This window comes from Pteropus medius, unplaced genomic scaffold, assembly GCF_902729225.1.
Source record: "Pteropus medius unplaced genomic scaffold, Ma_sr-lr_union100, whole genome shotgun sequence".
NCBI classification, from domain to species: domain Eukaryota; kingdom Metazoa; phylum Chordata; class Mammalia; order Chiroptera; family Pteropodidae; genus Pteropus; species Pteropus medius.
This window is the reverse complement of record NW_024340699.1, coordinates 11,335,764-11,348,415: the sequence shown is the minus strand read 5'-3', so window position 1 is coordinate 11,348,415 and position 12,652 is coordinate 11,335,764. Positions and strand designations below refer to the sequence as shown.

The following is a 12,652-nucleotide window of genomic DNA, read 5'->3' as shown; positions in this document are numbered from 1 at the left end:
AGCGGAGGGACCGGTGTGTGCAAAGGCCCTGAGGCTAGAAAGGGAATTGTGTGTCCAACGTCTGGAAGCAAGTGGGTCTAAGGAAACACGAACTTGCGTCAAAAACGCCTGAGGTGCTTGTGAAAATCAAGATAGTGGAGTCTACGGCCATGTCACCCTGAACGCGCCCGATCCCATCTGACCTCGGAAGCTAAGCGGGGTCGGGCCTGGTTAGTATTTGGATGGGAGACCGCCTAGGAAGACCAGGTGCTGTAGGCGTAAAAAATTAAAAATTTTAAAAACATCAAGATAGTGGGGCTCCACACCCCCGGAGAGTCTGACGTAGTAAGTCTGGGAGAGGCCCGAGAACACGCGTGGCTAGCAAATTCCCAGGTGATGCTGCTGCTACTGGTCTGGGACCCCACTCGTGAGGACCCCTGGAGGAGAGAGAACAACAAAGAAATGAGACATGCACCTGGGATGCGGCTGCACCCGTTAAGTGCGGGTGGAGGAAGATGATGTCCGTGAGATGGAGAAAAGGGGTCCAGAACGGTTCTATTTCGGAGGAACCACGGACAGGCCCAGCAGGTGGATCAGGCGTCGGGGATGAGGGGAAGGGACAAGTGAGGCAGGAAACTCCTAGATCTCCGGCTTGAGCAATGAATGAGGCGACGATGGCAGCAGAAACTGGAATGGGGAACACGAGGCGCTGAGCGGATGGGCAGATGAGGGCCGAGCCATTCTAAGCCCAAGATCTCTGCAACCCCGAGTGGCAATGTCAATAGGGCAGCGATCACACCTGTATCCCCAGGTCTGCCCAGGGCCTCCTGGCACAGAACAGATATCCAGAAACCGGTGTTCAAGATTGAATAAAGGGAGGAACTAGGAAAACCAAAGGCACCGTGGGGCAGAGATGCCGCCATGCTGGAGAAGACCGGAAACAGTCGCCCTGCTGGCGGATGCACCACTGGATCAGCTGCACCCCCAGCTCCACCGCTTCCTGCCCTCGGCCTACGTGGTGACCTGGGGAGGCTGAGAGACAGACGGGAGCTACCCAGTCCACGGCAGGGTTCTCCCTTCTGACCTCAGAGCTGTGACGCTTGAGCCCTGCTTGCATGGGTGTCGAGATGGGAAGGTTTGAACTGTGAACGTCATGGTCGTGAAGGCCAGAGAAATCGGGCTAACTTGGGTTTTTAATAAAGTAAATCACGGGAAAGTCAAGCCATGCGACTCAGGGAAATGAGGAGGGAGGGACAGGGAGACGGGCAGAGAAGGAACAGGACAGAACGAGAGAAGCGGCGGAACCGAGATGATCCACCCTTTCGGGGTGGAACGGGCCGGCCTCCGGAACTTGACCTCCCAGGCCGACTTTGACCCTGTGATCCTCACCACATCTCGAGCAGGCACGATGGTCCCTCAGCCTCCCCACTTACCGAGTTGTAAATTAAAAGGCTGTAATTCCAGCCAGGGGTTCTGGTGACATCATAAACCACAGAACCACAAGCTCAATTCACCAGAAGCCCCAAGATGGAATTACACCCTTTTTCCTAATCCAGGCAGCTCTGGTCACTGCCATTTTCTCATGATATAAGAGAAGTGAGCAATATTTTAACCATTTGAGTGTGAGCAATATTTTAACCATTTTCTCATCCGGCCACGGGGCCCCTGTCTCCTGGCCTCTCTGGCCCCACTGCCCTCCCCCTAAGAGGTCTTCCTCAGGGATGTCCCTGGCTTCCCCGAGCCTGCTCCTCCTCCAGGCTGACTCTCTTCCATCTTCTCTCCAGATCTCTTCAGCCATCTCTTACGAGCCAGCAGTGCCCTGGCCTCTGACCTCCGATCTGCTTTGCAAAGGATGCACAGTCTTTTCTGGGTCTTAGGGCAATGACCTGGAGACAGAGCCCACAGTGTGTCTGAAATACGTTCCCAAAAGTAGCATGAAAACAAAGTCATGTTTTAAACGAATTAGGGAAGCTTACAGCTTAAAGAATCTTTCTGAAAGCAAAAGATGGCTTCCAAGATCCTTACATTTGGTTTGGTTTTGAGTCCTAATTTTCACAGTTTTGCTTAACGCAAAGAACACCTGGGCATGACGTTACCTGTACCCCTGGCTTCCCACCTTAGACCTGCCATAGTCAGTACTTAAATTCTATGGGAATCTCACCTGGAGGGGAAAGCCACAGAGAGGGAAATGATAAAAACAGCAATTAGCTGGTGGAGAGTCCCTATGTCTGACACTTATGCTATTCTTCGTCGCTTTCACAGAAATATTATTTTCCTCATTTTTATTGAAGACAGAAACCAAGACTCAGAGATGTGCAATGTTTTGCCCCAAGTCCCATAGCTACTAAGTAAAGCCCTTGGATTTGACCCCAATCTGTCTGACTCAAAAGTCTATATATACATGCTTTCTCGGTGTCCCTCCGAATGAAATATTTTGAGAATAAATGTTGCACATGACTCCAAAAGGACTTTAACAATTGATCTTCAAGTAACATGATTTTTTTTTTTTTTTTTGGTTTCAGAAGTGATGAAAATTCTACACTATTTTAGGGTACAATAAGTCAAAAACACATTCCAACATTCTGTGTATTAAAAAAAAACAACGTAAATTATTTCGAAAGGATTATGACTTTCCCCAAACAAAAACAAAATAAAACATAACAAAAAGTTTAACTCCACATTGATATAATTAGGCAGAAATGAGGCAGTCCAGCAACTCTTTTCATAAAGTGTCATCCACGGAACAGCAGTGCTTGAGATGGTGGCTTCAAAGAGTTCACATGCACAAGTCTCTCTGCCCAGGCTCTGCGTGTGTGCAGTGTGAACTCTGGGCACCTTGGAGAGGTCCCCAGTGGGAGGCGTCCACGGTGGCATCTTGGAGATGTTCTCCACTGGCTTGAGGTAGATGAGCTGCAGAGAGTACATGCTTCAGGGGTCAACGACATCACGACTTTAGAAAACATGCTGTTATAGCTGAAGAGAAGGCTCCAGGTCGAGCACTTCTTAAAGACTAAGACACGTATCCGGCATCGTTTCAGAATGCTATCTGCAAACAGTTGAGACCACAGCAGTCCTGGAGGAACGTTGGGCTAGACCAGAAAAAAAAGACAGTCCTGGTTTTCTCTTCTTCAGAAAATGCAGCTCTCTGCCTAAGGAAGCACGTGTTTGGATGGTTTAAGGAAGACGCGTGAGGCGGTGACCTGATTTTTTCCCTCTAGCATCAGGGATGGTACATAACATCTTCCCAGAGAATGCAAATGGGGACATACCGTCAGCATACATTATGTGAAGTTACAAACTGGAAGGGAATGCCCCAGTGAACGAGCAAGCGTCTTGCTTCTCCAACTTCCAAGCGAGACGACAAAGTCTCCTAGTGATGGAGAACAATCTATTCGTTCCCAGCAACAAACATTCAACTGCCAAATTAATCCCACATCGTTGTACTGCATGGTGGAAAATCATCATCATCTTCTAAATGTAGAAAGACAATGAACTTGGAGACATCTTGTGGGTTTTCCTCACAGATGGAACGTCCTGGACCCCACTGGCTGTGCTCGCATACATGGACCTGCCACCACCAGCCTTGATCAACTGCAGAAAAAGCTCCAAACCTTCACAACGCGCACCCAAGGGTTCCCCTGGGTGCAAGGCTCCGAGGGCAGACTGCCTAGGTCCAAGTTGGCTGTGTGATCTTGGGCAAGGTTTTTAACTGTATATGCCTCAGTCTCCCTGTCTGTAAAATGAGGATAAGAATGCCCTACCTCACAAGCTTGATGTGGAGATTAAGTAACACAAAGTGCTTAGAACAGTGTGTAGCAAAGTCAGTGACAGACATGAGCCTTTTCCCTACCGCTATGTGTGGGGACTGGGCTAGAACTAGGGTTGGCTAGGACACTTGCCAGACACAGAAAATCTGACTCAACTTGGCTCGCGTGTCTGGAGAGTCCAGGGGACCAGCCTCGGGTACAACGCGATCTCCCGTCTCTTCATTCTCTGGCCCAGCTCCATTCTCAGACCAGCTCTGGCCTCGTGGTAGAAAGACAGCTGCTACAACGTCAGCCTGTGTCCACCCGGGTTCAAGAGCAGCGAGAAGGAACACAGCACACATCTCCATGGAGCCTACGCAAACTCGAGAACTTGATCTAACCACACTGGTAGGAATCACTGCTCTTCATTTCCCCGATTTCTGGCAAGGTGAGCGCATTTTCATGCGTTCACCAGCATTTATATCATTAAAGGGTCTGAATGTCATCGTTTTATTCAAAAGCCTTCACATTCATCGTGCACGATATGAGAGTACGTTGTCTTTCAAGGAAACGCGTCTTCTTTGAAGCCTGAATCATTTGGCTAATTTCCTCATTTTCCCAGTCACTGAGTTCTCAGATCGGCCAAAACGAGGGGGAGAGATGCCACCCCTTTCAACACTGAGACCCCCGCTCCTGTGCTGTCACTCTGCTGGAGCATTCTGTTAAGACAGTGACTCCCCTGCGGCCGTGCTAATGTGCCACCCCACCCGAAATTGCAGCCATGCCCCGGTCCCTTCACTCCACGTACTGGGCACCCCCAAGTCCCAGTCTGACACCGTCTTGGCTCCCAAGGCTGCTAATTTCCCCCGAGCGCCATGGAGAAAGCCTGGCTTTAGTTGTTCCCACTCCTTTGGGCATCACATTAGATCAAGTCCCTGCTCTTGATGAAAACTTGCTTCCTCGGCTGCCCATGTCCCCAGCCCTCAACAAGAAAGTACCGGAAGACCCGACTGGCCAAGCACACACAAATTTTCTGAACACCACGGTTCCAGGGAGCTCGCTGGCTAACTCGCCTGGGGAGCCTGGAGCCAAGAACTCTCCCGGCCAACACGCTCGGTGCCCCTGGCTTTGCTCCCAAGCTATTTTTGGCCCAGGTAAGGCCTGCTTTCTTTAAGGACTTGACTCAAATGTCACCTGAATCTCCAAAACTGGGGTTAGTCATTCCGGCCTCTCTACTCCTGGGCCATCTGGCTCAGGCCAGGAATAGTGCTGAGCCGAGCTCATTAGCTTTCCACCTATATTTTCTCCTGCCCGCCTAAACCTAGCAGAGAAGCATAGCACCCAACACAGGGTTCCAGCCTGGCACCTGTTGGCCGAATGCATCCCCACTGGAATGATGGGGTGTATGCCAACACCTGAGAACCCCACCATCCCTGAAACCCCACTGTAGCGCTTCCTATAGTGTGGTGTACATCAACACAAACTGTCTGGGGGGTGGGGTGTTTATCTGGAAATATCAGGCCTGATGAGAATTAAGAGACTGAATCATTCGGCTAATTTCCTCATTTTCCCAGTTAGTTGTGTACACATTTGTGTAGAGAGCCTCAAAATTCTTAGTTGAAGTTTCTGCAACTAAAATTGAAAATCTCAAACGATAGCAATTATGTTCAGAACATTCCTTTGCTAGTTTCCATTTTCAGCTGAGCCATTAGAGAAGAAGCCTTTCTGAGCATTCAGTGGTGGGTGATGATGGCCTCACAAGGTGATGCCTTTTTTATTATCCCTTATGTGGTAGGTAGAACAATCCTCCCCAAAGATGTCCACATCTTAATCCCCAAAACCTGTGACTATGTCACATCACACGCGAGTGTGATTAGTTAAGGATCTTGAGCTGGGAAGATTATGAGAGGTTATCCAGATGGGTCTGATACAAACCCAAAGGTCCTTATAAGAGGGTCAAAAGCAGAGAAGTGACAATGTCCGAGTCATGCACATCGAAGATAAAGGAAGGGTCCCCCAGTTTCATCAACTCCAGATCAAATTCTCGGTCAGTCTCCCAGGGAAACTACAAAGGCTCCGCAATGCAATGTCATTTCAGTGCAAACAGACTGCAAAGTGACACCGACCATCACCCCAAAGACGCAAGAAGTCATGAATTCCAGGAGTGACGGCGGAAAGCTGCCTGAATCAAATGCACGGCTGTCGGCAAAGAGGACCTGGCCAGAGTCAGCCAGCTCATAATTAAAAAGGAAAAGTCTGCAGGGACGATGCTAAGAGTTTCCAAAAAAAAAGGATGATTTAAACATCAGAATGTGATATCCTCACAGATTTTGTCAACATATCAATCTTTTTCACAATCAGACTCTGGGTATCTAGCTGTGCTACCTTATGATTTGGTTTAAAAAAAAAAAAATTACACCCCCCCCAAAAAAAAAATCAACAGTTGACTCTTGCTCTGCATATACCAAGAATCAGTGCACAGTTACAATTATAAACTACATTTAGTTAAGTGTACGGTATGTTTTTCCCAATTAAATGGGGCGATGGGTTGTCTCGTTGAGGTCTTGATCTGAATTTCCCTGACTCTAACGATATGACCGAGAATTCATAAATTTATTGGACTCTCGTGCTTCTTCTTCTGAGCAATATCAGTTCCTGTCTTTTGCCCAGTTTTCTATTTTCTTTTCTAATTGATTTGTAGGTGTTCTTTTTATATCCGTGATACTACTCCTTTGTTGTGTGTATTGCAAATACCTTCTAATGAGTTATCATTTCAAGGTCACACTATCTTTTCATCAACAAAGCTTTGGTCAAAGGTTTTCGTCCGTTTACATGTTTATTTTAGATTCAATAAGAAATTTTAGCCCCTATTTTAGGTAGATTTAAGAGCTGTTTCCCACTACCCATTGTCTTCACATAAGAACTTCTGCCATTCAAAATCATACACCACTTCCCTTCAAGTCAGTGCAAGGTGCTGATATATATTTACTCTTTTCTCTTTCAACATTCTTAATCAGCACCAGGAAATAACCCAATGCCCCTCCTTGGGGTGGACCAAAACAGGTGTATTTAACAGAATTAGCATTTCCCTTACATGATCTGTCTCAAAATTGGTCTGTCTCAAAATTGATAACTTCTGCAGAAGATCTTCGAGTTACTTTACGTTCCTTGTTGGGAATTAGAAAGTACTTGAATTACATCGGTATTCCACTTAAAAATCGGTATTCCACTTAAAAAAAAAATTTCGTCATTTTCTAAGAAGATATCTACAAAAAAAAAATCAATCTTCTCATTAGTTGCTAGTGTAGGAAATAACACATTATCTTTATGGAAATCCTATAACTACACTAAATTTCATTTACCGTCATGCATTCAAAAAAAATTATTTCTCCATCTAGAAAAAAAAAAAGTTAGATCCTGACCTCATACCGTATGAAACAGTCAATTCCTGACGGAGTAATGGTCTAAATGTAAAATAAAACAATATCAGAAGAATATATTCATGAAGTCTGTGGAGTCCTTCCTAGTAAACGGGCAGGAAAGTTAGAAACCCCAAAAGAAAGAGTAGGCAGATCCAACGACAAAATATTTTTACACTTTTAGGATGCAAACTTCTTAATTAACCCAATTAAAGTGAATAAGCAATAAGGACATCTAACCACTGAAACCAAAAAAAAAAAAAAAAAAGCACCGAACCCGGCTTGGTTAATTCGGTTTTCATTATGTCATGGTGAGCCCGTGCTCTTTTTCACGCTGCGATCCTCAGCTTTGGCTTTTGGCCTTGGGCTTGTCCCAAGATGCTAGAGCTGCTGCGCACACCACATCCTTCCACAACCATGTCCAGTGGCAAAAGAAGGGAAGACAGCACTCCCTGGGTGCCTTTTTAAGGGTGTGAAACCATCCCACCGACTCTCCTTCTCAGAAACCCCCAGCAGACTTCCCGCCTGGGGACCTCTGCACTTCCCTGCATCTCATTGGCCTTAATCCCATCACAAGCCTACGTCTAAACCACGGAACTGGTAGGAGGTGTGGGATAACCACAATAGCTTGAACTAATCAAAATTCACCCTGTGGGGCTGGGGAGAAGGCCATCACCCCTCCCCCGCCCTTGTGTCCGCTTCTGGCCAAAGCCCACGGCTGCCCCCGTTAGCAAGGAAGATGGGGGAATGGCCAGTGGATAAATGACCCATCAGAATGGCCATGGATAATATAAAAATCCTCCTCAAAATAAACACATATTTACAGAGTTTAGAACGAGTGTCACGTCCCGATGCTCACGGGCTAGTGCAAGGACTGGCAAACTTTTTCTATAAAAGGTGTGATGACAAACATTTCAGGCTTTAAAGGACATTTGTTCTCGTGCACAGCGACTCCACTCTGCCACTGTAGCTCCAAAGCAGTTAGAACATTAACAAATGGTCATAGCTGTGTGCCAATAAAACTTTATTTACAAACACAGGTGGCGGGCCAGATTTGACCCAAGGGCTGTAGTTTGTGAACCCCTGGTCTAGTGGAAAGATAGGCATGTAAACCAGAATCTCACACTGGCTTGCAGATATGTTTTGTTTGGCAAACACCAGGTTTAAACACGGCATTCACTTTCCAGTTGACCACAGTCCACAGTTTCCTATTGTGTGATTCCATGCCACCTTCTACGTTTACTATCACGACTCCTGAGTGAAGGTCAAGGCTGTTTCACCCAGAGTTCCAAGTTACACCCAGTTGCTTGTCGATGGCATCGCTGGAGACAGATTTTTTGGTATGTAAATGTCGTGAATACCGCACAATGAAACTGTTTGTTCCACTGTGATCCTCAGTATACTCAGGGACCACAGACACACGTGCACAACAGAACTACATCATCTGGGCGCTGATTCTTCCGGGCTTGCAGTCCAGAGGAGCCCTGTGACAGTCCTCTCTCGGGAGTGATCAACGGCCCTACGCGGTCCCTGCTGACGAGCTCCGTGGTCACCCAGTCTCTGCATTCCGCTGACGAGCCGCACTCTCGTGGTCTATGAGCTCAGTGGAATCCCTCAATAGAATTATAGCCTTTTATTGAGTCCCGAACCATATATCACCACGAACACTAAACCAGTTCAAATGGTCCATCCCCTCTGCCTCAACACGAGACGAAGCCTTTCCAGCAACTACCCGCCTCTCCAAAGAACGTGTTTTCTTTGGCGATGACTCTTGCTGAACGCTGACGTGCCCCAGCCTTGTGCGCTTCAGCTCCAGGCTCCGAGCCAGGCTGCCCCGAATCACGCTGCCGCCTGGGGTCACTCAGACAAGGCCCACGGGCAAGCTCAGCGTCCCCCTTTTCATAAAGAAAAGGATTAGCAGAAGAATTAAAGTGTGGGCTCGACTTCGGAGTGGACGGTTACGCCCTTTACAAAGAGCAGCGGCTCTTTGTCACTTGACATCTTCGGGTGACGTCAAGCACTTGAGAAGCAAGCTCTTTGTCCCCAACGAGCCAAAGGCTCTCCGGAAAGTGGCACTTTCTTCAACGCTTCCAAACAAGGAGACACGCCATTGCTTTTCGTCCACTCGATAAATGTCGCTTCGGCGTCCACTATGTCAGTGCTGCACTGGGCTCTGCAGAGAAGGCCGGGAGTGGGAGGACCCGGACCTGACGAGACTGCGCAGTACGGAGGGGGAGCCAGGCGGAGATCAAACACAGGTCGCCCAGTCCGTGATGGATAAGGCATCGTAAGCGATACGAAGAAAAAGGACCGGATGCCGTGTGTATGAGTTTCCTGCAGCTGTTGTAACAAATCAGGTGGCTTAAACAATAGAAATGTACTCTTTCAGGGTTTGGGAGGCTGGAAGTTCAAAATCAGGGTGTGTGTGGGCAAAGCCGTGCTTCTTCCAAAGGCTCGAGGGGAGAAACGTTACTTGTCTCTTCCAGCTTCCTGTGGCCTTAAGTGTTCCTTGGCTTGTGACCGCAGCACCCCAATCTCTGCTTCCATCTTCCATGGTCTTCTCCCCGTGTGTTTCTAGTCTGTCTCTCATAATGATATTTGTCGTCGCATTCAGGGTCCAACCAGATAATCCAGGATGATCTCATTTTGCGATCTTCAACTTAGTCTGCAAAGACCCTTTTTCAAAATAAGGTCACATTCACAGGTTCGAGGACGCATCTTTTGGCGACCACCATTCAGCCCACGATACTGTAAGAAACCATAACGGGGTAGTCCACGTCAGATCAGAGAAGGTCAGAGAAGGCCTCTGAGGCGGTGAGATTCTCGTCGAGACCTGAAGGATGAGGAGAAACAGACCACGGAGCAGGGAGAAGTGTGGACAGGGAGAAAGGCATGGCCGACTCAGGGCACAGCCTGGGCCAAGGCCCTGCAGGCAGCTGCGCGCTGCACGCCAGAAACTAAAAGAAGCCAGATCGGAGTCAGTAAAATGGCCTGAGATGTCCTGGGAGGGGCAGGCCGAAGCTTATCCTGAAGCCGCTGTAAGGAAGTGGCATTTTACTCCCACGGCAAGGAAAAGCCACTGCAGAGTTTTAAGCCTAAGCATGATTAAATTTACCTTTCATCTTGAACAGACTTTCAAATAGCCTAACCGGCCTCACTTAAATTAGGAGTTATTGTTTTTATTGTAGCCTTAGCAATAACAAATGCGTAGTATTTTATCATTTACACTGCTACACGTATTAACTCATTTAATTAAAAAATGTGCATGACCCAAATACAAGCCAGGGCTCCACGTGTTCCAGTATCTGTCTGATATCATGGTTTAGAAGTGCAGCCTAGAGATCAAAAATAATTCAAAGTAATTCGAGGCTACCAGGATCTCTTCTAGAACATCTAAGGGGATCTAATCCACAACCCACACCAACACTTAAACCCTCTTCCCCTACTGCTCTCTTCAGCTCTCTTAATCCACAGCTTCCCCGGGAGCCTCCATCCTCACGCCCAGCCTTGACTAATTCCCCACCAAAATCTCTCCCAAAACCCCAGCCTAAGTTCCGTGACTCTTTCACCCCCTACATCCGCTTCCTGAACCTAGCTGGAAGACCCACAACCTTCCTTAGCAGAGAGAGGAGGCAAAGCCTGAGCAGCCAGAGACAGAATCCAAAATGCAACATCTAGAAGTAGAGATAGACACAGAGACAGAGACAGAGACAGAGGTAGAGATAGAGAGAGATGCATAGATCGGGATACAGACAGACATAGATACAGATGCAGATGCAGACACAGACATCTGGAGAGGCGATGAGGGCAGGAGAATACAATTTTTATGTCTCATCTCCTTTCTTTTCATGCACGAATTTTTTTAAATTTTAATTATAACCTCCACGAAGGCAGAAACTACACCTTATACATTTTGCATCCCCTAAACTGTTGAATGGACCTCTTCGCGCAAATGTGATCACAGAAGCTTGCCTGAGACCCCAGTCCGTGCTTGCGATCAAGCATTCCTTCTACATCACTCTAAAGTCACCGAGCTGAAACTGCCTGGTCTTAATTAAGCTTTGGCGACATCTGTCATGAGTGATCGGTGACATTTTTCCATCATCTCATCACTCCTAAAAATGGACTCGGTTCCCGTTAACGAGGAATCAGGAGGCTAAGGCAGCCCAGAGCATAGGTGAGGGAGGGTGCAGGAGTCACCCCGGGGGGTGCAGAGGGGAAGGGGGAGGGCAGCTGCCACTCTGGAGCCCCTGCTCCCAACTGTGGCCAGCGGGAACAGCAAGATCCCCTTCCACAAGAGGCACATTCTATCCATGAGACACGATCCTAAAGAGACAGAGGAAATCGGGGGGCGGTGGGCGGGGAGGTCTCCAGGAAGAGCTTAGAAAGCCCAGGAGTCTGTGGGCCTCATCAGGGCGTGCAGCCTTCCCGGGGCGGGAACTGTGCTGAATTCAACTTTGTCCTTCCTGTGCCCACTCCGACCTCCGCCTTCTGGCTCCTGGCTCCTAGCCCAGGACCCAGCACTCTGTGAAGTCGGTGGGTTGGCGGATTGGAGAGTTGGATGGCTGTTGGTTAAACGAGCAACTATAATCTCTAACAAGAGCCCTGTGGTCCCTTCCCAGGTGAGACTTGAAAAAGTCAGAGGTCACTTTTGTCCCTGCTCCCTCCCTTAAGCCAACCCCTGAACTTCCCAGATTAATGATTTCTTAAATCTCAGTGTGGAAGCATCAATATATACATACAAACATACATACATACACATACACACATACCTACATACTTGGTCTGTGTCCTTGGTTGCTGGCACCGAGCTCCCCCCCAAAAAAAATCCCTTGCAATTTCCTGAGTGAGAATAATATCACCATTTGTAATGAGCCCCTTCTGGCCATACCTGAGTTTGTGCCAATAAAGTGACCCTTGGCCAGCCCCTAGATAGGTTCGAGATGGGAGCTGGACACCAGAAGGACCCCCACCCCCACCCCACCCTGCATAGCCTTGACCTCTGCCGAGAGGAGGGGGCTGGAGATCGAGCTCAATCAAAGATGGCCGACGATGTCATCAACCACATTTACGTAACGAAATGAATAAAAATTCTGAAACAGGCTAGGAGAGTTTGCAGGTGCTGGGAGGGTGACACCCTGACAGCGTGTGGAAGCTCGGCCCCCCAACCTTGCCCTGTATATCTCTCCCAACTGGCTGTTCCTGAGTTATGTCCTTTATAACAAAACTGTAATTGTTAAGTACAGCACTTGCTGAGTTCTGTGAGTTATCCTAGCAAATTACTAAACCTGAGAGGGGTGGGGACCCTGGGAACCTCCAAACTGGCCAGGCAGCAGTGCAGGTAACCTGGGGATCCCATTCCTGATTGACATCTGAAGTGGGGACTGTTTTGTGGGACTGAGCCCGTAACCTGTAGGGTCTGTGCTAACTCCGGGCAGTTAGTGTCGGGATTGAACTGAATTGTAGGACACCCAGTGGGTCCCCAGTGGAAGAACTGATTGTTGGGAA

At 48.1% G+C, this 12,652-nt stretch overlaps 1 protein-coding gene and 1 non-coding gene across 2 annotated transcripts in view; one reads left to right on the top strand and one right to left on the bottom strand.

Annotated features, from left to right (window-relative positions):
• The window catches only part of LOC120613647 (uncharacterized), a 116,366-nt gene that overhangs the window by 86,616 nt on the left and 17,098 nt on the right, over window positions 1-12,652 (bottom strand). The gene's annotated exons all lie outside the window — the stretch shown is intronic.
• Window positions 140-258, top strand: LOC120617051 (5S ribosomal RNA). Its single transcript, XR_005656763.1, has one exon. It is a non-coding gene; the product is annotated as a 5S ribosomal RNA (ribosomal RNA).